This window comes from Phyllobates terribilis, unplaced genomic scaffold (assembly GCF_046119375.1).
Source record: "Phyllobates terribilis strain yellow unplaced genomic scaffold, ASM4611937v1 Scaffold_763__1_contigs__length_703860, whole genome shotgun sequence".
Lineage (NCBI taxonomy): Eukaryota > Metazoa > Chordata > Amphibia > Anura > Dendrobatidae > Phyllobates > Phyllobates terribilis.
The window spans coordinates 676,705-701,089 of record NW_027363523.1 but is presented as its reverse complement, the minus strand read 5'-3'; the positions used below and the strand labels follow the sequence as shown (position 1 = coordinate 701,089).

Below are 24,385 nucleotides of genomic sequence, written 5' to 3'. Positions count from 1 at the left end.
CCACCCAAGGATTCTGAAAAGTCCATTTGTGGAGATGGCCACCTGGACTCCCGTTAAGAAGACATGCTGTCAACCTCTAGATCCCTCACATGCCTGCACTTTTCGGCTTGCTGCTGCTGCAATCCACGCGTTTTAGATCTGCATAACTCCACCTCTTTTAGCACAGTACCCTCAACCCCCGGCTGTTCCCACCCGCCTCAACACCGTTGGAAGGGAGGAGAACCAATTAAGGCGGGGGGGTGGTGGAACGAGCAGCTGTCTACCCTTAGCAGGAGGGTTGCTGATTAATTACCTCTCCTGCTGCTGCTGCTGCTGGCTGTCCAGCAGCAGACTGAAGGTGGCTGCTGCTGTGCGCAGGTATATAAAGGCTCAGAGCCTATTATGACACGCGCAGCCAGCGTTCCATTGCCACATTCCGTCTACTGCAGGCGGGATACCTGGATGGCTGAATGTCACTGAGAAGCTCACAGAGACCGCCATAAGCAACAGTTTAAAAGAATGCCACAGACTAATCAACCAAACTTTTTGGGTTGGTTTCTCTTTTATAGTCTGCAGGCATTAAATGAAAGAAGTCAGTGTTCCAGCAGAGGGAGACAACGTTTCAGAAAAGGCATTGTAGCAAACCAAAAAAGAAATTTTAAGCGCAGCAGAGTAACCAGCTCACATACCTGTTAGCTCAGGTGAGTTTAAAAGGCTGCTGTTGATAACAAGGGCATTTGCTAAATAGATGGTGTGTGTGCAACAATATACTGAAAGGTCAATTATATTGTGCAGCTTATCTCACCACCTGTAGTTATTTAGGTGAAAGCTCCAAAATGCTTGCCTAATATGTCTGTTTATCCAAAAGGAAGTATAGAGGGAGAGCTTGATAGATAGCATTGCATTACATTACATGGCAATGCAATGCACAGTTGCTGAAGTTGAACCAAAATGAGCTTGTCATCTGGCTTCTGCAACTTTTAACATGAAAAATCCAATGAGGAGAAGAAAAGCAAAGCCAAAGAGTCCATCCCAAAATCCGACAAACAAGCCAAATGAACAAAAAGCATTGAATTCAATTCTTTCTGATTTTAGAAACTGCATTAAAGAAGGGGTGCACCGGTCCTGGAGATACTGCAATACCAGGTCAATGCGTGGAGTGGACAGAGCAAGCTCTTTTTCCATCTCCCTGTTCTAAAAATCCATTTAATATATGGTCCCCAGATAGGGGACGTATCAGATATTAAACTGATAAGAACAGATCAGGTTTCAACATATTTTATTAAGTGCGTAAAAGATGGTTTACAATTAAAAACAACAACACAAACAGTACATTATTAAAACACAGAATTCCACCCATAAAAACCCCATATACGATTAGCATCCCTTCTCCCAATACATTTGACATCCCTCAAGTAATAAATATACATCTGGCTAAAAGCAATTTTAAGACAATCCTTCACAGAAATAGCGTCACGTTTAAAAAATAAAATATTGCGTGCCTTCCAAAGGGCGTCTTTAAAACAGTTAATCATACACCAACATATACAATACTGTTGAGGGGTCGGACATTTAAAAAGGCCATATAAAACATATTCATGGTTAAAATCTCTTAAACCGCAAGTCCATTTTAAAAGAATCCCAACTTTGTGCCAAAGTTCCTGTGCAAATGGGCAATTCCACATAAGGTGCAAGGTGGTTTCGTCATAAACACATGAGTCTCTGGGGCATTTGGCTCTGGCCACCAGGCCTCTCCTGTGTTGAAACTCTCTGGTGGGGAGGCACTGGTGGACCACCATCCATGCGACGTCCTTATGTCCATTTGCTAAGAATTTCCCGAAGACATTCTTCCAAACTTGCTTCGATCTCTCTTCTGAGAAATTTACTATGGGGGTCACATCTTCATTCCTCCTCAGAAAAGATAAAAGCTTCTTGCGGTCTTTAAAAATGTCCATATTAAAATCACCAAGGCTATAAAATCGAACAGTCTTTTCTAAGATTGCTTGGTGTTTGGGGGGACATAGTAAAACAGGGGAATTCAACGACAACTTAAACCATCTTTTAAAAATCATCCCACAAGTATATTTTAAAAAATAACTTAGCGCACTATTACCATTAAAATGTTTGAAACAAAAGCAGAAATAATTTAAATACAAATAAATATGTAAGTCGGGGACATCCCTTCCGCCGTTCATTTTATTCTTCCTCATTATTTCTCGCCTTAATTTTTCCATTTTGGAGTTCCATAAAAACATAAAGATCATCCTAGTCATTTTTTTAATTAAAACATCAGAGGGGGGGTACACCATAGCTATATACAGTATGAGGGGTAACAACACTGATTTTATAATTAAAATTTTCCCCTCCATTGTTAGGGACCTCAAACCCCAAAATGATATTTTCTTTGACATTTTTTCCATGACATTCTCCCAGCTTTGAGTTCCCACATTCTCCTCGTTAAAAACAACTCCAAGAATTTTTACATTGTCTCGTTTTATAGTGAGCTGCGGGAGTTGGGCGGTGTCCCAGGATCCCAAAGTCAGACATTCAGATTTATTTAAATTAAGTTTAAAACCGGATGCCTGGGAAAAAAAATCAATGCGCAACACCGCCCTCCGGAGGGAAGCAGGGTCCACGCACACAACCGTCACGTCATCCATGTAGCCAAAGACTCTCACATCACTGCCACCTCCGCCAGGAACAGGAACCCCTCTAATCACTTTGTCTTTCCTTATTGCGCTCAGCAGGGGCTCCATGGCGCAGATGAACAGGATGGGCGACAAGGGGCATCCCTGCTTCACTCCGGACTCAAGGGGAACTCCATCTGTTAAAAAGCCATTAAGAGAAATTTGACTAAAACAATTTTTATATAAAATCTTAATACAATTTAAAAGCATATTAGGGATACCCATTCTTTTTAAAACTCTAAAAAGAAATCTTTGAGAGACTCTATCGAAAGCTTTTTCAAAATCTAGGGCTAAAAGAGCTACATTTTGACCCCGGTCTCTGGAATACCAAATTACATCCCTTAATACGTTTAAAACCTCTGAAATACTTCTGCCTGGTACACTACAAACCTGCTCAGGCCGGATTAGTTTGGCAATGACACTCCTGAGCCGGTCTGCAACCACCTTAGCAAGTACCTTGTAATCAACATTTAGGAGAGTTATGGGTCTCCAATTCGCTAGAGTACTGCGGTCACCTTTTTTATATATCAAAGACACCACTCCTCTCCTCCACGAAAATGGCAACTGTTCACAAATAAAAACTTCTTTAAAAAGCATAAAAAGGTCCTCTTTTAAAATGTCCCAAAAAGTAAGGTAAAATTCTACAGGTAGTCCGTCACACCCAGGTGCTTTACCCTTAGAGAAACTTTTAAAAACATAAAATAATTCCTCTAAAACAATATCGCGTTCTAAAAACTCCTGGTCTGTAAAATTTAACTTAAAATCGAGATCATTAAGAGCATCAGATAAAAAGGACTCATCTATACACTTTTTACTAAAAAGATGCTTATAAAAGTTAAAAGTAGCATTCAACATTCCCTGCATAGATGTTTCACCCTCTAGATTTGTGATCACTTCTCTTTTATCCATGACTTTTTTGAAGAAGAAGCGAGAGCACTTCTCCCCCTCCTCCAAGTGCTGCACTCTAGAGTTAAAAATAATCTCTTTCCCCTTTGTGTCTATGCAGTTCTGAATTTCAGTTTTTAGGCTAGCAATATCATCTCCCACCTCCACCCCTAGCTCTTTGAATTTAAAAAGTGTTTGCAGTTTGGTGTTAAGATCACTAAAACATCTTTTTTTCTCTCTAGCTTTACGTCTCCCTGCTTTTATAAAAAACATTCTGACTTTTTTTTTCAAATTTTCCCACCAGGTTACCATAGGGGCATCAGAAGGTTTTTGTCGCCGCCAGGCTTGATAGGCTTTACCAAAGTCTTGTCGAATCAGAGGGTCCTCCAGCAGGTAAGTACTTAGACGCCAGAGGCCCCTGTTGACCCTCTGTTCATCCCGGTATTCTAGATGCACCTCCAAGCCCTTATGGTCAGAAAATATATTTGATGTTAAAACACATTTTACAGGGTTAAAATCATCTGATAGGAAAATAAAATCGATCCTGGAGGACACCCCTCTTCCGGACCACGTATAACCAGGGTCCGTCGGCAGAAGTGACCTCCACGCATCGCATAATTTAAAATCAGTTATAAAATCTTTCAATAGATGACATGACTTATCCAATTTGCGTAAAGGGTCACCCCCTGCTCGCTGTTCACTAGCACAAAGACAATTAAAATCACCCCCTACGATCAGGGGAGATGACCCAGTACAGTACAATGGCAATATCCCAAATAAATTAATTCTCTCTTGCTTATCAGGGGGAGCATAAATATTCATTATACGTACGGTAAAACCATTAAATTTAAAATGCACTAAAACCACTCTGCCTGGTACTATTTCTGTGACAGCATTTATAGTAATATTTCTCCCACGACAGAGGAAGCCCACCCCCGCTGACTTGTTGTCATTGGAGCCAGACCAGATGGAGGGCCCCAGTCTCCAATCTGTCTTGATGTCATTATAATTTAGTGCATGTTGTATCCCGCATTCCTGTAATAAACATATGTCAAAGTCAGTGGTTTCTAAATACTTGAATAGAGCAGCCCTACGAACTGGGCTCTTTAATGACCTCACATTCAGTGAGACAAGTCTTAATGTGGGCATTCATAGGTCAGGGTGGTGGATCTTCCATGAGGACACCTGACTCAAAGCCCTGTATATCAAATTGCTCCAGGACATCCGGGCTAGAGGACCCAAACGACTCGATATTCTGTGAGCCGGCGGTTGCCCCCTCGTAGGTCACGGTTCCCAGCCACATTCCAGGAGACGCTGGGGCTTCGACATTCCGTCTCTTTTTCGGGGCAGACTCCACTAGGTCACTGGTGCAGTCCTCCTCTTCCTCCACCTCCTCCAGGGGGGGAGACTGGTCCATCAGGACAAGATCAGCAACACAGATTTCCTGATGTTCGCCACCTAGAAGCAAAGCCCCCTCATCTGGCTGGCTAATCGCCCTGGAAGATCCTGAGGCCATCGCTGCGTGGTCCCCTGTAGCCAACCGCACAGGGGCACCACCCTCCAGCCCAACAGGATCGGTATCGGGAACCATCGATACGGAGGATACCCTCCCAGAAGGAGGACCCCCCCGCTCCGGTCCATGCGAGGTCCGCCCATCATTAAGGGACTTCGATGCAGGTGCCGCCCCAGAGGGGCCTCCGGCTCCCTGCTCCATCCCAGCCTTCTCGCCCTTCGAACCGCCCTCCGACGCCGGCCTGCCAGTGAAGACCGGTGGGCGCATCGGCTCAGCTTCAGAAGATGCAGCTTCTGCGTAGGTCCTGGTCCTGGTCCTGTTGGGGCATCCTCGGAACATGTGCCCCGCCTCACCGCAGAGATTACATTTCCTCCCAGCGGGACAGTCCTTCATTAAATGTCCGTAACAGCTGCAATTATTGCAGCGGTCTACTTTCCTGCCCGTGCAGGACGTTTGGGTATGACCCATTTGTCCACAGTTCCTGCAACATACTGGCATTCCAGGATAAAATAAGTAGCCTCTGCTCTTACCGATTACGAAGGTTGAGGGAGGGTGTAGCATTCCTCCCACTCCACTAAGGTCCCTCTTTAGACGGGCCATATACCTTCTCTTGCCGCACCAGAAGCCTACCGCGTTCTTCACAGTACCCAGGTATCTCAAATCATCACAATAGCGGGTAAGGTAGGTCGAGATGTCTGCAGCTTCCACAAAGGGGTTCGGGAAATGCACCACGATGGGGATCTCGTCATAAGCATACAAGAGACAAAAGGTTAGTCCATCCAATTCATCTAAGTAGTTTTTCTCATTTACCTTTTGTACGAGTTGCTGACAGCATCCCTGGCTCTTGAAGGTGATGGTGTATGTCCCCTTGTACTCGTTGTCCTGGAAGCAGAATATGTCTTCCCGCCGAAACTCCAGAACTCCAAGAAGAATCCTATGGCAGATGTAGTCCAAATTCTTCTCCATCCTCGATGCTGCTCCAACTTCAATCCTCACAGTGTTCCGCATCCGGGCATCACCCGATGAATATGTGAGCGTTGCCGGCATCCTTCACTTAGGAACGTACTGACTCTTCTCTCTGAAAGGCGCAAGCCTTCATGGGATCCCTTCCCGTTGCTCCCGGACTAATCCTTCCTCCCAATAGCAGCAGGGGGGTTAAGTCCCTCCGAAGAGGAACGATCCCCCCAGGCCGAGAGAAAGGGTACCAAGAGCACCTCACAGGTAAGACCACACAGGTAAACCTGATAGATCGTGCCAAAAGGCCGAGAAGCGATAACCAGAATTGGTTTCCGACTACGGTGCCACCCAAGGATTCTGAAAAGTCCATTTGTGGAGATGGCCACCTGGACTCCCGTTAAGAAGACATGCTGTCAACCTCTAGATCCCTCACATGCCTGCACTTTTCGGCTTGCTGCTGCTGCAATCCACGCGTTTTAGATCTGCATAACTCCACCTCTTTTAGCACAGTACCCTCAACCCCCGGCTGTTCCCACCCGCCTCAACACCGTTGGAAGGGAAGAGAACCAATTAAGGCGGGGGGGGGTGGAACGAGCAGCTGTCTACCCTTAGCAGGAGGGTTGCTGATTAATTACCTCTCCTGCTGCTGCTGCTGCTGGCTGTCCAGCAGCAGACTGAAGGTGGCTGCTGCTGTGCGCAGGTATATAAAGGCTCAGAGCCTATTATGACACGCGCAGCCAGCGTTCCATTGCCACATTCCGTCTACTGCAGGCGGGATACCTGGATGGCTGAATGTCACTGAGAAGCTCACAGAGACCGCCATAAGCAACAGTTTAAAAGAATGCCACAGACTAATCAACCAAACTTTTTGGGTTGGTTTCTCTTTTATAGTCTGCAGGCATTAAATGAAAGAAGTCAGTGTTCCAGCAGAGGGAGACAACGTTTCAGAAAAGGCATTGTAGCAAACCAAAAAAGAAATTTTAAGCGCAGCAGAGTAACCAGCTCACATACCTGTTAGCTCAGGTGAGTTTAAAAGGCTGCTGTTGATAACAAGGGCATTTGCTAAATAGATGGTGTGTGTGCAACAATATACTGAAAGGTCAATTATATTGTGCAGCTTATCTCACCACCTGTAGTTATTTAGGTGAAAGCTCCAAAATGCTTGCCTAATATGTCTGTTTATCCAAAAGGAAGTATAGAGGGAGAGCTAGATAGATAGCATTGCATTACATTACATGGCAATGCAATGCACAGTTGCTGAAGTTGAACCAAAATGAGCTTGTCATCTGGCTTCTGCAACCTTTAACATGAAAAATACAATGAGGAGAAGAAAAGCAAAGCCAAAGAGTCCATCCCAAAATCCGACAAACAAGCCAAATGAACAAAAAGCATTGAATTCAATTCTTTCTGATTTTAGAAACTGCATTAAAGAAGGGGTGCACCGGTCCTGGAGATACTGCAATACCAGGTCAATGCGTGGAGTGGACAGAGCAAGCTCTTTTTCCATCTCCCTGTTCTAAAAATCCATTTAATATATGGTCCCCAGATAGGGGACGTATCAGATATTAAACTGATAAGAACAGATACTACACTTGATCTTAGCCAAAAGGCCGAGAAGCGATAACCAGAATTGGTTTCCGACTACGGTGCCACCCAAGGATTCTGAAAAGTCCATTTGTGGAGATGGCCACCTGGACTCCCGTTAAGAAGACATGCTGTCAACCTCTAGATCCCTCACATGCCTGCACTTTTCGGCTTGCTGCTGCTGCAATCCACGCGTTTTAGATCTGCATAACTCCACCTCTTTTAGCACAGTACCCTCAACCCCCGGCTGTTCCCACCCGCCTCAACACCGTTGGAAGGGAGGAGAACCAATTAAGGCGGGGGGGGGGTGGGGTGGAACGAGCAGCTGTCTACCCTTAGCAGGAGGGTTGCTGATTAATTACCTCTCCTGCTGCTGCTGCTGCTGGCTGTCCAGCAGCAGACTGAAGGTGGCTGCTGCTGTGCGCAGGTATATAAAGGCTCAGAGCCTATTATGACACGCGCAGCCAGCGTTCCATTGCCACATTCCGTCTACTGCAGGCGGGATACCTGGATGGCTGAATGTCACTGAGAAGCTCACAGAGACCGCCATAAGCAACAGTTTAAAAGAATGCCACAGACTAATCAACCAAACTTTTTGGGTTGGTTTCTCTTTTATAGTCTGCAGGCATTAAATGAAAGAAGTCAGTGTTCCAGCAGAGGGAGACAACGTTTCAGAAAAGGCATTGTAGCAAACCAAAAAAGAAATTTTAAGCGCAGCAGAGTAACCAGCTCACATACCTGTTAGCTCAGGTGAGTTTAAAAGGCTGCTGTTGATAACAAGGGCATTTGCTAAATAGATGGTGTGTGTGCAACAATATACTGAAAGGTCAATTATATTGTGCAGCTTATCTCACCACCTGTAGTTATTTAGGTGAAAGCTCCAAAATGCTTGCCTAATATGTCTGTTTATCCAAAAGGAAGTATAGAGGGAGAGCTAGATAGATAGCATTGCATTACATTACATGGCAATGCAATGCACAGTTGCTGAAGTTGAACCAAAATGAGCTTGTCATCTGGCTTCTGCAACTTTTAACATGAAAAATCCAATGAGGAGAAGAAAAGCAAAGCCAAAGAGTCCATCCCAAAATCCGACAAACAAGCCAAATGAACAAAAAGCATTGAATTCAATTCTTTCTGATTTTAGAAACTGCATTAAAGAAGGGGTGCACCGGTCCTGGAGATACTGCAATACCAGGTCAATGCGTGGAGTGGACAGAGCAAGCTCTTTTTCCATCTCCCTGTTCTAAAAATCCATTTAATATATGGTCCCCAGATAGGGGACGTATCAGATATTAAACTGATAAGAACAGATACTACACTTGATCTTAGCCAAAAGGCCGAGAAGCGATAACCAGAATTGGTTTCCGACTACGGTGCCACCCAAGGATTCTGAAAAGTCCATTTGTGGAGATGGCCACCTGGACTCCCGTTAAGAAGACATGCTGTCAACCTCTAGATCCCTCACATGCCTGCACTTTTCGGCTTGCTGCTGCTGCAATCCACGCGTTTTAGATCTGCATAACTCCACCTCTTTTAGCACAGTACCCTCAACCCCCGGCTGTTCCCACCCGCCTCAACACCGTTGGAAGGGAGGAGAACCAATTAAGGCGGGGGGGGGTGGAACGAGCAGCTGTCTACCCTTAGCAGGAGGGTTGCTGATTAATTACCTCTCCTGCTGCTGCTGCTGCTGCTGGCTGTCCAGCAGCAGACTGAAGGTGGCTGCTGCTGTGCGCAGGTATATAAAGGCTCAGAGCCTATTATGACAAGCGCAGCCAGAGTTCCATTGCCACATTCCGTCTACTGCAGGCGGGATACCTGGATGGCTGAATGTCACTGAGAAGCTCACAGAGACCGCCATAAGCAACAGTTTAAAAGAATGCCACAGACTAATCAACCAAACTTTTTGGGTTGGTTTCTCTTTTATAGTCTGCAGGCATTAAATGAAAGAAGTCAGTGTTCCAGCAGAGGGAGACAACGTTTCAGAAAAGGCATTGTAGCAAACCAAAAAAGAAATTTTAAGCGCAGCAGAGTAACCAGCTCACATACCTGTTAGCTCAGGTGAGTTTAAAAGGCTGCTGTTGATAACAAGGGCATTTGCTAAATAGATGGTGTGTGTGCAACAATATACTGAAAGGTCAATTATATTGTGCAGCTTATCTCACCACCTGTAGTTATTTAGGTGAAAGCTCCAAAATGCTTGCCTAATATGTCTGTTTATCCAAAAGGAAGTATAGAGGGAGAGCTAGATAGATAGCATTGCATTACATTACATGGCAATGCAATGCACAGTTGCTGAAGTTGAACCAAAATGAGCTTGTCATCTGGCTTCTGCAACTTTTAACATGAAAAATCCAATGAGGAGAAGAAAAGCAAAGCCAAAGAGTCCATCCCAAAATCCGACAAACAAGCCAAATGAACAAAAAGCATTGAATTCAATTCTTTCTGATTTTAGAAACTGCATTAAAGAAGGGGTGCACCGGTCCTGGAGATACTGCAATACCAGGTCAATGCGTGGAGTGGACAGAGCAAGCTCTTTTTCCATCTCCCTGTTCTAAAAATCCATTTAATATATGGTCCCCAGATAGGGGACGTATCAGATATTAAACTGATAAGAACAGATACTACACTTGATCTTAGCCAAAAGGCCGAGAAGCGATAACCAGAATTGGTTTCCGACTACGGTGCCACCCAAGGATTCTGAAAAGTCCATTTGTGGAGATGGCCACCTGGACTCCCGTTAAGAAGACATGCTGTCAACCTCTAGATCCCTCACATGCCTGCACTTTTCGGCTTGCTGCTGCTGCAATCCACGCGTTTTAGATCTGCATAACTCCACCTCTTTTAGCACAGTACCCTCAACCCCCGGCTGTTCCCACCCGCCTCAACACCGTTGGAAGGGAGGAGAACCAATTAAGGCGGGGGGGGGGGGTGGAACGAGCAGCTGTCTACCCTTAGCAGGAGGGTTGCTGATTAATTACCTCTCCTGCTGCTGCTGCTGCTGGCTGTCCAGCAGCAGACTGAAGGTGGCTGCTGCTGTGCGCAGGTATATAAAGGCTCAGAGCCTATTATGACACGCGCAGCCAGCGTTCCATTGCCACATTCCGTCTACTGCAGGCGGGATACCTGGATGGCTGAATGTCACTGAGAAGCTCACAGAGATCGCCATAAGCAACAGTTTAAAAGAATGCCACAGACTAATCAACCAAACTTTTTGGGTTGGTTTCTCTTTTATAGTCTGCAGGCATTAAATGAAAGAAGTCAGTGTTCCAGCAGAGGGAGACAACGTTTCAGAAAAGGCATTGTAGCAAACCAAAAAAGAAATTTTAAGCGCAGCAGAGTAACCAGCTCACATACCTGTTAGCTCAGGTGAGTTTAAAAGGCTGCTGTTGATAACAAGGGCATTTGCTAAATAGATGGTGTGTGTGCAACAATATACTGAAAGGTCAATTATATTGTGCAGCTTATCTCACCACCTGTAGTTATTTAGGTGAAAGCTCCAAAATGCTTGCCTAATATGTCTGTTTATCCAAAAGGAAGTATAGAGGGAGAGCTAGATAGATAGCATTGCATTACATTACATGGCAATGCAATGCACAGTTGCTGAAGTTGAACCAAAATGAGCTTGTCATCTGGCTTCTGCAACTTTTAACATGAAAAATCCAATGAGGAGAAGAAAAGCAAAGCCAAAGAGTCCATCCCAAAATCCGACAAACAAGCCAAATGAACAAAAAGCATTGAATTCAATTCTTTCTGATTTTAGAAACTGCATTAAAGAAGGGGTGCACCGGTCCTGGAGATACTGCAATACCAGGTCAATGCGTGGAGTGGACAGAGCAAGCTCTTTTTCCATCTCCCTGTTCTAAAAATCCATTTAATATATGGTCCCCAGATAGGGGACGTATCAGATATTAAACTGATAAGAACAGATACTACACTTGATCTTAGCCAAAAGGCCGAGAAGCGATAACCAGAATTGGTTTCCGACTACGGTGCCACCCAAGGATTCTGAAAAGTCCATTTGTGGAGATGGCCACCTGGACTCCCGTTAAGAAGACATGCTGTCAACCTCTAGATCCCTCACATGCCTGCACTTTTCGGCTTGCTGCTGCTGCAATCCACGCGTTTTAGATCTGCATAACTCCACCTCTTTTAGCACAGTACCCTCAACCCCCGGCTGTTCCCACCCGCCTCAACACCGTTGGAAGGGAGGAGAACCAATTAAGGCGGGGGGGGGGGGGGGGTGGAACGAGCAGCTGTCTACCCTTAGCAGGAGGGTTGCTGATTAATTACCTCTCCTGCTGCTGCTGCTGGCTGTCCAGCAGCAGACTGAAGGTGGCTGCTGCTGTGCGCAGGTATATAAAGGCTCAGAGCCTATTATGACACGCGCAGCCAGCGTTCCATTGCCACATTCCGTCTACTGCAGGCGGGATACCTGGATGGCTGAATGTCACTGAGAAGCTCACAGAGACCGCCATAAGCAACAGTTTAAAAGAATGCCACAGACTAATCAACCAAACTTTTTGGGTTGGTTTCTCTTTTATAGTCTGCAGGCATTAAATGAAAGAAGTCAGTGTTCCAGCAGAGGGAGACAACGTTTCAGAAAAGGCATTGTAGCAAACCAAAAAAGAAATTTTAAGCGCAGCAGAGTAACCAGCTCACATACCTGTTAGCTCAGGTGAGTTTAAAAGGCTGCTGTTGATAACAAGGGCATTTGCTAAATAGATGGTGTGTGTGCAACAATATACTGAAAGGTCAATTATATTGTGCAGCTTATCTCACCACCTGTAGTTATTTAGGTGAAAGCTCCAAAATGCTTGCCTAATATGTCTGTTTATCCAAAAGGAAGTATAGAGGGAGAGCTAGATAGATAGCATTGCATTACATTACATGGCAATGCAATGCACAGTTGCTGAAGTTGAACCAAAATGAGCTTGTCATCTGGCTTCTGCAACTTTAACATGAAAAATCCAATGAGGAGAAGAAAAGCAAAGCCAAAGAGTCCATCCCAAAATCCGACAAACAAGCCAAATGAACAAAAAGCATTGAATTCAATTCTTTCTGATTTTAGAAACTGCATTAAAGAAGGGGTGCACCGGTCCTGGAGATACTGCAATACCAGGTCAATGCGTGGAGTGGACAGAGCAAGCTCTTTTTCCATCTCCCTGTTCTAAAAATCCATTTAATATATGGTCCCCAGATAGGGGACGTATCAGATATTAAACTGATAAGAACAGATACTACACTTGATCTTAGCCAAAAGGCCGAGAAGCGATAACCAGAATTGGTTTCCGACTACGGTGCCACCCAAGGATTCTGAAAAGTCCATTTGTGGAGATGGCCACCTGGACTCCCGTTAAGAAGACATGCTGTCAACCTCTAGATCCCTCACATGCCTGCACTTTTCGGCTTGCTGCTGCTGCAATCCACGCGTTTTAGATCTGCATAACTCCACCTCTTTTAGCACAGTACCCTCAACCCCCGGCTGTTCCCACCCGCCTCAACACCGTTGGAAGGGAGGAGAACCAATTAAGGCGGGGGGGGGGTGGAACGAGCAGCTGTCTACCCTTAGCAGGAGGGTTGCTGATTAATTACCTCTCCTGCTGCTGCTGCTGCTGGCTGTCCAGCAGCAGACTGAAGGTGGCTGCTGCTGTGCGCAGGTATATAAAGGCTCAGAGCCTATTATGACACGCGCAGCCAGCGTTCCATTGCCACATTCCGTCTACTGCAGGCGGGATACCTGGATGGCTGAATGTCACTGAGAAGCTCACAGAGACCGCCATAAGCAACAGTTTAAAAGAATGCCACAGACTAATCAACCAAACTTTTTGGGTTGGTTTCTCTTTTATAGTCTGCAGGCATTAAATGAAAGAAGTCAGTGTTCCAGCAGAGGGAGACAACGTTTCAGAAAAGGCATTGTAGCAAACCAAAAAAGAAATTTTAAGCGCAGCAGAGTAACCAGCTCACATACCTGTTAGCTCAGGTGAGTTTAAAAGGCTGCTGTTGATAACAAGGGCATTTGCTAAATAGATGGTATGTGTGCAACAATATACTGAAAGGTCAATTATATTGTGCAGCTTATCTCACCACCTGTAGTTATTTAGGTGAAAGCTCCAAAATGCTTGCCTAATATGTCTGTTTATCCAAAAGGAAGTATAGAGGGAGAGCTAGATAGATAGCATTGCATTACATTACATGGCAATGCAATGCACAGTTGCTGAAGTTGAACCAAAATGAGCTTGTCATCTGGCTTCTGCAACTTTTAACATGAAAAATCCAATGAGGAGAAGAAAAGCAAAGCCAAAGAGTCCATCCCAAAATCCGACAAACAAGCCAAATGAACAAAAAGCATTGAATTCAATTCTTTCTGATTTTAGAAACTGCATTAAAGAAGGGGTGCACCGGTCCTGGGGATACTGCAATACCAGGTCAATGCGTGGAGTGGACAGAGCAAGCTCTTTTTCCATCTCCCTGTTCTAAAAATCCATTTAATATATGGTCCCCAGATAGGGGACGTATCAGATATTAAACTGATAAGAACAGATACTACACTTGATCTTAGCCAAAAGGCCGAGAAGCGATAACCAGAATTGGTTTCCGACTACGGTGCCACCCAAGGATTCTGAAAAGTCCATTTGTGGAGATGGCCACCTGGACTCCCGTTAAGAAGACATGCTGTCAACCTCTAGATCCCTCACATGCCTGCACTTTTCGGCTTGCTGCTGCTGCAATCCACGCGTTTTAGATCTGCATAACTCCACCTCTTTTAGCACAGTACCCTCAACCCCCGGCTGTTCCCACCCGCCTCAACACCGTTGGAAGGGAGGAGAAACAATTAAGGCGGGGGGGGGGGGGTGGAACGAGCAGCTGTCTACCCTTAGCAGGAGGGTTGCTGATTAATTACCTCTCCTGCTGCTGCTGCTGCTGGCTGTCCAGCAGCAGACTGAAGGTGGCTGCTGCTGTGCGCAGGTATATAAAGGCTCAGAGCCTATTATGACACGCGCAGCCAGCGTTCCATTGCCACATACCGTCTACTGCAGGCGGGATACCTGGATGGCTGAATGTCACTGAGAAGCTCACAGAGACCGCCATAAGCAACAGTTTAAAAGAATGCCACAGACTAATCAACCAAACTTTTTGGGTTGGTTTCTCTTTTATAGTCTGCAGGCATTAAATGAAAGAAGTCAGTGTTCCAGCAGAGGGAGACAACGTTTCAGAAAAGGCATTGTAGCAAACCAAAAAAGAAATTTTAAGCGCTGCAGAGTAACCAGCTCACATACCTGTTAGCTCAGGTGAGATTAAAAGGCTGCTGTTGATAACAAGGGCATTTGCTAAATAGATGGTGTGTGTGCAACAATATACTGAAAGGTCAATTATATTGTGCAGCTTATCTCACCACCTGTAGTTATTTAGGTGAAAGCTTCAAAATGCTTGCCTAATATGTCTGTTTATCCAAAAGGAAGTATAGAGGGAGAGCTAGATAGATAGCATTGCATTACATTACATGGCAATGCAATGCACAGTTGCTGAAGTTGAACCAAAATGAGCTTGTCATCTGGCTTCTGCAACTTTTAACATGAAAAATCCAATGAGGAGAAGAAAAGCAAAGCCAAAGAGTCCATCCCAAAATCCGACAAACAAGCCAAATGAACAAAAAGCATTGAATTCAATTCTTTCTGATTTTAGAAACTGCATTAAAGAAGGGGTGCACCGGTCCTGGAGATACTGCAATACCAGGTCAATGCGTGGAGTGGACAGAGCAAGCTCTTTTTCCATCTCCCTGTTCTAAAAATCCATTTAATATATGGTCCCCAGATAGGGGACGTATCAGATATTAAACTGATAAGAACAGATACTACACTTGATCTTAGCCAAAAGGCCGAGAAGCGATAACCAGAATTGGTTTCCGACTACGGTGCCACCCAAGGATTCTGAAAAGTCCATTTGTGGAGATGGCCACCTGGACTCCCGTTAAGAAGACATGCTGTCAACCTCTAGATCCCTCACATGCCTGCACTTTTCGGCTTGCTGCTGCTGCAATCCACGCGTTTTAGATCTGCATAACTCCACCTCTTTTAGCACAGTACCCTCAACCCCCGGCTGTTCCCACCCGCCTCAACACCGTTGGAAGGGAGGAGAACCAATTAAGGCGGGGGGGGGGGTGGAACGAGCAGCTGTCTACCCTTAGCAGGAGGGTTGCTGATTAATTACCTCTCCTGCTGCTGCTGCTGCTGGCTGTCCAGCAGCAGACTGAAGGTGGCTGCTGCTGTGCGCAGGTATATAAAGGCTCAGAGCCTATTATGACACGCGCAGCCAGCGTTCCATTGCCACATTCCGTCTACTGCAGGCGGGATACCTGGATGGCTGAATGTCACTGAGAAGCTCACAGAGACCGCCATAAGCAACAGTTTAAAAGAATGCCACAGACTAATCAACCAAACTTTTTGGGTTGGTTTCTCTTTTATAGTCTGCAGGCATTAAATGAAAGAAGTCAGTGTTCCAGCAGAGGGAGACAACGTTTCAGAAAAGGCATTGTAGCAAACCAAAAAAGAAATTTTAAGCGCAGCAGAGTAACCAGCTCACATACCTGTTAGCTCAGGTGAGTTTAAAAGGCTGCTGTTGATAACAAGGGCATTTGCTAAATAGATGGTGTGTGTGCAACAATATACTGAAAGGTCAATTATATTGTGCAGCTTATCTCACCACCTGTAGTTATTTAGGTGAAAGCTCCAAAATGCTTGCCTAATATGTCTGTTTATCCAAAAGGAAGTATAGAGGGAGAGCTAGATAGATAGCATTGCATTACATTACATGGCAATGCAATGCACAGTTGCTGAAGTTGAACCAAAATGAGCTTGTCATCTGGCTTCTGCAACTTTTAACATGAAAAATCCAATGAGGAGAAGAAAAGCAAAGCCAAAGAGTCCATCCCAAAATCCGACAAACAAGCCAAATGAACAAAAAGCATTGAATTCAATTCTTTCTGATTTTAGAAACTGCATTAAAGAAGGGGTGCACCGGTCCTGGAGATACTGCAATACCAGGTCAATGCGTGGAGTGGACAGAGCAAGCTCTTTTTCCATCTCCCTGTTCTAAAAATCCATTTAATATATGGTCCCCAGATAGGGGACGTATCAGATATTAAACTGATAAGAACAGATACTACACTTGATCTTAGCCAAAAGGCCGAGAAGCGATAACCAGAATTGGTTTCCGACTACGGTGCCACCCAAGGATTCTGAAAAGTCCATTTGTGGAGATGGCCACCTGGACTCCCGTTAAGAAGACATGCTGTCAACCTCTAGATCCCTCACATGCCTGCACTTTTCGGCTTGCTGCTGCTGCAATCCACGCGTTTTAGATCTGCATAACTCCACCTCTTTTAGCACAGTACCCTCAACCCCCGGCTGTTCCCACCCGCCTCAACACCGTTGGAAGGGAGGAGAACCAATTAAGGCGGGGGGGGGGGTGGAACGAGCAGCTGTCTACCCTTAGCAGGAGGGTTGCTGATTAATTACCTCTCCTGCTGCTGCTGCTGCTGCTGGCTGTCCAGCAGCAGACTGAAGGTGGCTGCTGCTGTGCGCAGGTATATAAAGGCTCAGAGCCTATTATGACACGCGCAGCCAGCGTTCCATTGCCACATTCCGTCTACTGCAGGCGGGATACCTGGATGGCTGAATGTCACTGAGAAGCTCACAGAGACCGCCATAAGCAACAGTTTAAAAGAATGCCACAGACTAATCAACCAAACTTTTTGGGTTGGTTTCTCTTTTATAGTCTGCAGGCATTAAATGAAAGAAGTCAGTGTTCCAGCAGAGGGAGACAACGTTTCAGAAAAGGCATTGTAGCAAACCAAAAAAGAAATTTTAAGCGCAGCAGAGTAACCAGCTCACATACCTGTTAGCTCAGGTGAGTTTAAAAGGCTGCTGTTGATAACAAGGGCATTTGCTAAATAGATGGTGTGTGTGCAACAATATACTGAAAGGTCAATTATATTGTGCAGCTTATCTCACCACCTGTAGTTATTTAGGTGAAAGCTCCAAAATGCTTGCCTAATATGTCTGTTTATCCAAAAGGAAGTATAGAGGGAGAGCTAGATAGATAGCATTGCATTACATTACATGGCAATGCAATGCACAGTTGCTGAAGTTGAACCAAAATGAGCTTGTCATCTGGCTTCTGCAACTTTTAACATGAAAAATCCAATGAGGAGAAGAAAAGCAAAGCCAAAGAGTCCATCCCAAAATCCGACAAACAAGCCAAATGAACAAAAAGCATTGAATTCAATTCTTTCTGATTTTAGAAACTGCATTAAAGAAGGGGTGCACCGGTCCTGGAGATACTGCAATACCAGGTCAATGCGTGGAGTGGACAGAGCAAGCTCTTTTTCCATCTCCCTGTTCTAAAAATCCATTTAATATATGGTCCCCAGATAGGGGACGTATCAGATATTAAACTGATAAGAACAGATACTACACTTGATCTTAGCCAAAAGGCCGAGAAGCGATAACCAGAATTGGTTTCCGACTACGGTGCCACCCAAGGATTCTGAAAAGTCCATTTGTGGAGATGGCCACCTGGACTCCCGTTAAGAAGACATGCTGTCAACCTCTAGATCCCTCACATGCCTGCACTTTTCGGCTTGCTGCTGCTGCAATCCACGCGTTTTAGATCTGCATAACTCCACCTCTTTTAGCACAGTACCCTCAACCCCCGGCTGTTCCCACCCGCCTCAACACCGTTGGAAGGGAGGAGAACCAATTAAGGCGGGGGGGGGGGTGGAACGAGCAGCTGTCTACCCTTAGCAGGAGGGTTGCTGATTAATTACCTCTCCTGCTGCTGCTGCTGCTGGCTGTCCAGCAGCAGACTGAAGGTGGCTGCTGCTGTGCGCAGGTATATAAAGGCTCAGAGCCTATTATGACACGCGCAGCCAGCGTTCCATTGCCACATTCCGTCTACTGCAGGCGGGATACCTGGATGGCTGAATGTCACTGAGAAGCTCACAGAGACCGCCATAAGCAACAGTTTAAAAGAATGCCACAGACTAATCAACCAAACTTTTTGGGTTGGTTTCTCTTTTATAGTCTGCAGGCATTAAATGAAAGAAGTCAGTGTTCCAGCAGAGGGAGACAACGTTTCAGAAAAGGCATTGTAGCAAACCAAAAAAGAAATTTTAAGCGCAGCAGAGTAACCAGCGCACATACCTGTTAGCTCAGGTGAGTTTAAAAGGCTGCTGTTGATAACAAAGGCATTTGCTAAATAGATGGTGTGTGTGCAACAATATACTGAAAGGTCAATTATATTGTGCAGCTTATCTCACCACCTGTAGTTATTTAGGTGAAAGCTCCAAAATGCTTGCCTAATATGTCTGTTTATCCAAAAGGAAGTATAGAGGGAGAGCTAGATAGATAGCATTGCATTACATTACATGGCAATGCAATGCACAGTTGCTGAAGTTGAACCAAAATGAGCTTGTCATCTGGCTTCTGCAACTTTTAACATGAAAAATCCAATGAGGAGAAGAAAAGCAAACCAAAGAGTCCATCCCAAAATCCGACAAACAAGCCAAATGAACAAAAAGCATTGAATTCAATTCTTTCTGATTTTAGAAACTGCATTAAAGAAGGGGTGCACCGGTCCTGGAGATACTGCAATACCAGGTCAATGCGTGGAGTGGACAGAGCAAGCTCTTTTTCCATCTCCCTGTTCTAAAAATCCATTTAATATATGGTCCCCAGATAGGGGACGTATCAGATATTAAACTGATAAGAACAGATACTACACTTGATCTTAGCCAAAAGGCCGAGAAGCGATAACCAGAATTGGTTTCCGACTACGGTGCCACCCAAGGATTCTGAAAAGTCCATTTGTGGAGATGGCCACCTGGACTCCCGTTAAGAAGACATGCTGTCAACCTCTAGATCCCTCACATGCCTGCACTTTTCGGCTTGCTGCTGCTGCAATCCACGCGTTTTAGATCTGCATAACTCCACCTCTTTTAGCACAGTACCCTCAACCCCCGGCTGTTCCCACCCGCCTCAACAACGTTGGAAGGGAGGAGAACCAATTAAGGCGGGGGGGGGGGGGGGTGGAACGAGCAGCTGTCTACCCTTAGCAGGAGGGTTGCTGATTAATTACCTCTCCTGCTGCTGCTGCTGCTGGCTGTCCAGCAGCAGACTGAAGGTGGCTGCTGCTGTGCGCAGGTATATAAAGGCTCAGAGCCTATTATGACACGCGCAGCCAGCGTTCCATTGCCACATTCCGTCTACTGCAGGCGGGATACCTGGATGGCTGAATGTCACTGAGAAGCTCACTGAGACCGCCATAAGCAACAGTTTAAAAGAATGCCACAGACTAATCAACCAAACTTTTTGGGTTGGTTTCTCTTTTATAGTCTGCAGGCATTAAATGAAAGAAGTCAGTGTTCCAGCAGAGGGAGACAACGTTTCAGAAAAGGCATTGTAGCAAACCAAAAAAGAAATTTTAAGCGCAACAGAGTAACCAGCTCACATACCTGTTAGCTCAGGTGAGTTTAAAAGGCTGCTGTTGATAACAAGGGCATTTGCTAAATAGATGGTGTGTGTGCAACAATATACTGAAAGGTCAATTATATTGTGCAGCTTATCTCACCACCTGTAGTTATTTAGGTGAAAGCTCCAAAATGCTTGCCTAATATGTCTGTTTATCCAAAAGGAAGTATAGAGGGAGAGCTAGATAGATAGCATTGCATTACATTACATGGCAATGCAATGCACAGTTGCTGAAGTTGAACCAAAATGAGCTTGTCATCTGGCTTCTGCAACTTTTAACATGAAAAATCCAATGAGGAGAAGAAAAGCAAAGCCAAAGAGTCCATCCCAAAATCCGACAAACAAGCCAAATGAACAAAAAGCATTGAATTCAATTCTTTCTGATTTTAGAAACTGCATTAAAGAAGGGGTGCACCGGTCCTGGAGATACTGCAATACCAGGTCAATGCGTGGAGTGGACAGAGCAAGCTCTTTTTCCATCTCCCTGTTCTAAAAATCCATTTAATATATGGTCCCCAGATAGGGGACGTATCAGATATTAAACTGATAAGAACAGATACTACACTTGATCTTAGCCAAAAGGCCGAGAAGCGATAACCAGAATTGGTTTCCGACTACGGTGCCACCCAAGGATTCTGAAAAGTCCATTTGTGGAGATGGCCACCTGGACTCCCGTTAAGAAGACATGCTGTCAACCTCTAGATCCCTCACATGCCTGCACTTTTCGGCTTGCTGCTGCTGCAATCCACGCGTTTTAGATCTGCATAACTCCAACTCTTTTAGCACAGTACCCTCAACCCCCAGCTGTTCCCACCCGCCTCAACACCGTTGGAAGGGAGCAGAACCAATTAAGGCGGGGGGGGGGGTGGAACGAGCAGCTGTCTACCCTTAGCAGGAGGGTTGCTGATTAATTACCTCTCCTGCTGCTGCTGCTGCTGGCTGTCCAGCAGCAGACTGAAGGTGGCTGCTGCTGTGCGCAGGTATATAAAGGCTCAGAGCCTATTATGACACGCGCAGCCAGCGTTCCATTGCCACATTCCGTCTACTGCAGGCGGGATACCTGGATGGCTGAATGTCACTGAGAAGCTCACAGAGACCGCCATAAGCAACAGTTTAAAAGAATGCCACAGACTAATCAACCAAACTTTTTGGGTTGGTTTCTCTTTTATAGTCTGCAGGCATTAAATGAAAGAAGTCAGTGTTCCAGCAGAGGGAGACAACGTTTCAGAAAAGGCATTGTAGCAAACCAAAAAAGAAATTTTAAGCGCAGCAGAGTAACCAGCTCACATACCTGTTAGCTCAGGTGAGTTTAAAAGGCTGCTGTTGATAACAAGGGCATTTGCTAAATAGATGGTGTGTGTGCAACAATATACTGAAAGGTCAATTATATTGTGCAGCTTATCTCACCACCTGTAGTTATTTAGGTGAAAGCTCCAAAATGCTTGCCTAATATGTCTGTTTATCCAAAAGGAAGTATAGAGGGAGAGCTAGATAGATAGCATTGCATTACATTACATGGCAATGCAATGCACAGTTGCTGAAGTTGAACCAAAATGAGCTTGTCATCTGGCTTCTGCAACTTTTAACATGAAAAATCCAATGAGGAGAAGAAAAGCAAAGCCAAAGAGTCCATCCCAAAATCCGACAAACAAGCCAAATGAACAAAAAGCATTGAATTCAATTCTTTCTGATTTTAGAAACTGCATTAAAGAAGGGGTGCACCGGTCCTGGAGATACTGCAATACCAGGTCAATGCGTGGAGTGGACAGAGCAAGCTCTTTTTCCATCTCCCTGTTCTAAAAATCCATTTAATATATGGTCCCCAGATAGGGGACGTATCAGATATTAAACTGATAAGAACAGATACTACACTTGATCTTAGCCAAAAGGCCGAGAAGCGATAACCAGAATTGGTTTCCGACTACGGTGCCACCCAAGGATTCTGAAAAGTCCATTTGTGGAGATGGCCACCTGGACTCCCGTTAAGAAGACATGCTGTCAACCTCTAGATCCCTCACATGCCTGCACTTTTCGGCTTGCTGCTGCTGCAATCCACGCGTTTTAGATCTGCATAACTCCACCTCTTTTAGCACAGTACCCTCAACCCCCGGCTGTTCCCACCCGCCTCAACACCGTTGGAAGGGAGGAGAACCAATTAAGGCGGGGGGGGGGGGTGGAACGAGCAGCTGTCTACCCTTAGCAGGAGGGTTGCTGATTAATTACCTCTCCTGCTGCTGCTGCTGCTGGCTGTCCAGCAGCAGACTGAAGGTGGCTGCTGCTGTGCGCAGGTATATAAAGGCTCAGAGCCTATTATGACACGCGCAGCCAGCGTTCCATTGCCACATTCCGTCTACTGCAGGCGGGATACCTGGATGGCTGAATGTCACTGAGAAGCTCACAGAGACCGCCATAAGCAACAGTTTAAAAGAATGCCACAGACTAATCAACCAAACTTTTTGGGTTGGTTTCTCTTTTATAGTCTGCAGGCATTAAATGAAAGAAGTCAGTGTTCCAGCAGAGGGAGACAACGTTTCAGAAAAGGCATTGTAGCAAACCAAAAAAGAAATTTTAAGCGCAGCAGAGTAACCAGCTCACATACCTGTTAGCTCAGGTGAGTTTAAAAGGCTGCTGTTGATAACAAGGGCATTTGCTAAATAGATGGTGTGTGTGCAACAATATACTGAAAGGTCAATTATATTGTGCAGCTTATCTCACCACCTGTAGTTATTTAGGTGAAAGCTCCAAAATGCTTGCCTAATATGTCTGTTTATCCAAAAGGAAGTATAGAGGGAGAGCTAGATAGATAGCATTGCATTACATTACATGGCAATGCAATGCACAGTTGCTGAAGTTGAACCAAAATGAGCTTGTCATCTGGCTTCTGCAACTTTTAACATGAAAAATCCAATGAGGAGAAGAAAAGCAAAGCCAAAGAGTCCATCCCAAAATCCGACAAACAAGCCAAATGAACAAAAAGCATTGAATTCAATTCTTTCTGATTTTAGAAACTGCATTAAAGAAGGGGTGCACCGGTCCTGGAGATACTGCAATACCAGGTCAATGCGTGGAGTGGACAGAGCAAGCTCTTTTTCCATCTCCCTGTTCTAAAAATCCATTTAATATATGGTCCCCAGATAGGGGACGTATCAGATATTAAACTGATAAGAACAGATACTACACTTGATCTTAGCCAAAAGGCCGAGAAGCGATAACCAGAATTGGTTTCCGACTACGGTGCCACCCAAGGATTCTGAAAAGTCCATTTGTGGAGATGGCCACCTGGACTCCCGTTAAGAAGACATGCTGTCAACCTCTAGATCCCTCACATGCCTGCACTTTTCGGCTTGCTGCTGCTGCAATCCACGCGTTTTAGATCTGCATAACTCCACCTCTTTTAGCACAGTACCCTCAACCCCCGGCTGTTCCCACCCGCCTCAACACCGTTGGAAGGGAGGAGAACCAATTAAGGCGGGGGGGGGTGGAACGAGCAGCTGTCTACCCTTAGCAGGAGGGTTGCTGATTAATTACCTCTTCTGCTGCTGCTGCTGCTGGCTGTCCAGCAGCAGACTGAAGGTGGCTGCTGCTGTGCGCAGGTATATAAAGGCTCAGAGCCTATTATGACACGCGCAGCCAGCGTTCCATTGCCACATTCCGTCTACTGCAGGCGGGATACCTGGATGGCTGAATGTCACTGAGAAGTTCACAGAGACCGCCATAAGCAACAGTTTAAAAGAATGCCACAGACTAATCAACCAAACTTTTTGGGTTGGTTTCTCTTTTATAGTCTGCAGGCATTAAATGAAAGAAGTCAGTGTTCCAGCAGAGGAAGACAACGTTTCAGAAAAGGCATTGTAGCAAACCAAAAAAGAAATTTTAAGCGCAGCAGAGTAACCAGCTCACATACCTTTTAGCTCAGGTGAGTTTAAAAGGCTGCTGTTGATAACAAGGGCATTTGCTAAATAGATGGTGTGTGTGCAACAATATACTGAAAGGTCAATTATATTGTGCAGCTTATCTCACCACCTGTAGTTATTTAGGTGAAAGCTCCAAAATGCTTGCCTAATATGTCTGTTTATCCAAAAGGAAGTATAGAGGGAGAGCTAGATAGATAGCATTGCATTACATTACATGGCAATGCAATGCACAGTTGCTGAAGTTGAACCAAAATGAGCTTGTCATCTGGCTTCTGCAACTTTTAACATGAAAAATCCAATGAGGAGAAGAAAAGCAAAGCCAAAGAGTCCATCCCAAAA

General features: G+C 45.2%; 14 non-coding genes across 14 annotated transcripts; all 14 read right to left on the bottom strand.

Moving 5' to 3' along the window:
* Positions 1 to 1,088: 1,088 nt before the first annotated feature.
* On the bottom strand, positions 1,089 to 1,278 carry LOC141239041 (U2 spliceosomal RNA). The gene has a single exon (XR_012304475.1). It is a non-coding gene; the product is annotated as a U2 spliceosomal RNA (small nuclear RNA).
* Positions 1,279 to 7,452: 6,174 nt separating this feature from the next.
* On the bottom strand, positions 7,453 to 7,643 carry LOC141238895 (U2 spliceosomal RNA). Its single transcript, XR_012304340.1, has one exon. It is a non-coding gene; the product is annotated as a U2 spliceosomal RNA (small nuclear RNA).
* A 1,120-nt stretch (positions 7,644 to 8,763) lies between these two features.
* On the bottom strand, positions 8,764 to 8,954 carry LOC141238894 (U2 spliceosomal RNA). Its single transcript, XR_012304339.1, has one exon. It is a non-coding gene; the product is annotated as a U2 spliceosomal RNA (small nuclear RNA).
* A 1,117-nt stretch (positions 8,955 to 10,071) lies between these two features.
* LOC141238893 (U2 spliceosomal RNA) lies at positions 10,072 to 10,262 on the bottom strand. The gene has a single exon (XR_012304338.1). It is a non-coding gene; the product is annotated as a U2 spliceosomal RNA (small nuclear RNA).
* A 1,117-nt stretch (positions 10,263 to 11,379) lies between these two features.
* On the bottom strand, positions 11,380 to 11,570 carry LOC141238892 (U2 spliceosomal RNA). The gene has a single exon (XR_012304337.1). It is a non-coding gene; the product is annotated as a U2 spliceosomal RNA (small nuclear RNA).
* Positions 11,571 to 12,687: 1,117 nt separating this feature from the next.
* Positions 12,688 to 12,878, bottom strand: LOC141238890 (U2 spliceosomal RNA). Its single transcript, XR_012304336.1, has one exon. It is a non-coding gene; the product is annotated as a U2 spliceosomal RNA (small nuclear RNA).
* Positions 12,879 to 13,993: 1,115 nt separating this feature from the next.
* On the bottom strand, positions 13,994 to 14,184 carry LOC141238949 (U2 spliceosomal RNA). The gene has a single exon (XR_012304391.1). It is a non-coding gene; the product is annotated as a U2 spliceosomal RNA (small nuclear RNA).
* A 1,118-nt stretch (positions 14,185 to 15,302) lies between these two features.
* LOC141238889 (U2 spliceosomal RNA) lies at positions 15,303 to 15,493 on the bottom strand. The gene has a single exon (XR_012304335.1). It is a non-coding gene; the product is annotated as a U2 spliceosomal RNA (small nuclear RNA).
* Positions 15,494 to 16,609: 1,116 nt separating this feature from the next.
* LOC141238888 (U2 spliceosomal RNA) lies at positions 16,610 to 16,800 on the bottom strand. Its single transcript, XR_012304334.1, has one exon. It is a non-coding gene; the product is annotated as a U2 spliceosomal RNA (small nuclear RNA).
* A 1,119-nt stretch (positions 16,801 to 17,919) lies between these two features.
* LOC141238887 (U2 spliceosomal RNA) lies at positions 17,920 to 18,110 on the bottom strand. Its single transcript, XR_012304333.1, has one exon. It is a non-coding gene; the product is annotated as a U2 spliceosomal RNA (small nuclear RNA).
* Positions 18,111 to 19,225: 1,115 nt separating this feature from the next.
* LOC141238885 (U2 spliceosomal RNA) lies at positions 19,226 to 19,416 on the bottom strand. The gene has a single exon (XR_012304331.1). It is a non-coding gene; the product is annotated as a U2 spliceosomal RNA (small nuclear RNA).
* Positions 19,417 to 20,536: 1,120 nt separating this feature from the next.
* On the bottom strand, positions 20,537 to 20,727 carry LOC141238884 (U2 spliceosomal RNA). Its single transcript, XR_012304330.1, has one exon. It is a non-coding gene; the product is annotated as a U2 spliceosomal RNA (small nuclear RNA).
* A 1,116-nt stretch (positions 20,728 to 21,843) lies between these two features.
* LOC141238883 (U2 spliceosomal RNA) lies at positions 21,844 to 22,034 on the bottom strand. The gene has a single exon (XR_012304329.1). It is a non-coding gene; the product is annotated as a U2 spliceosomal RNA (small nuclear RNA).
* Positions 22,035 to 23,151: 1,117 nt separating this feature from the next.
* Positions 23,152 to 23,342, bottom strand: LOC141238882 (U2 spliceosomal RNA). Its single transcript, XR_012304328.1, has one exon. It is a non-coding gene; the product is annotated as a U2 spliceosomal RNA (small nuclear RNA).
* Between the last annotated feature and the right edge of the window lie 1,043 nt (positions 23,343 to 24,385).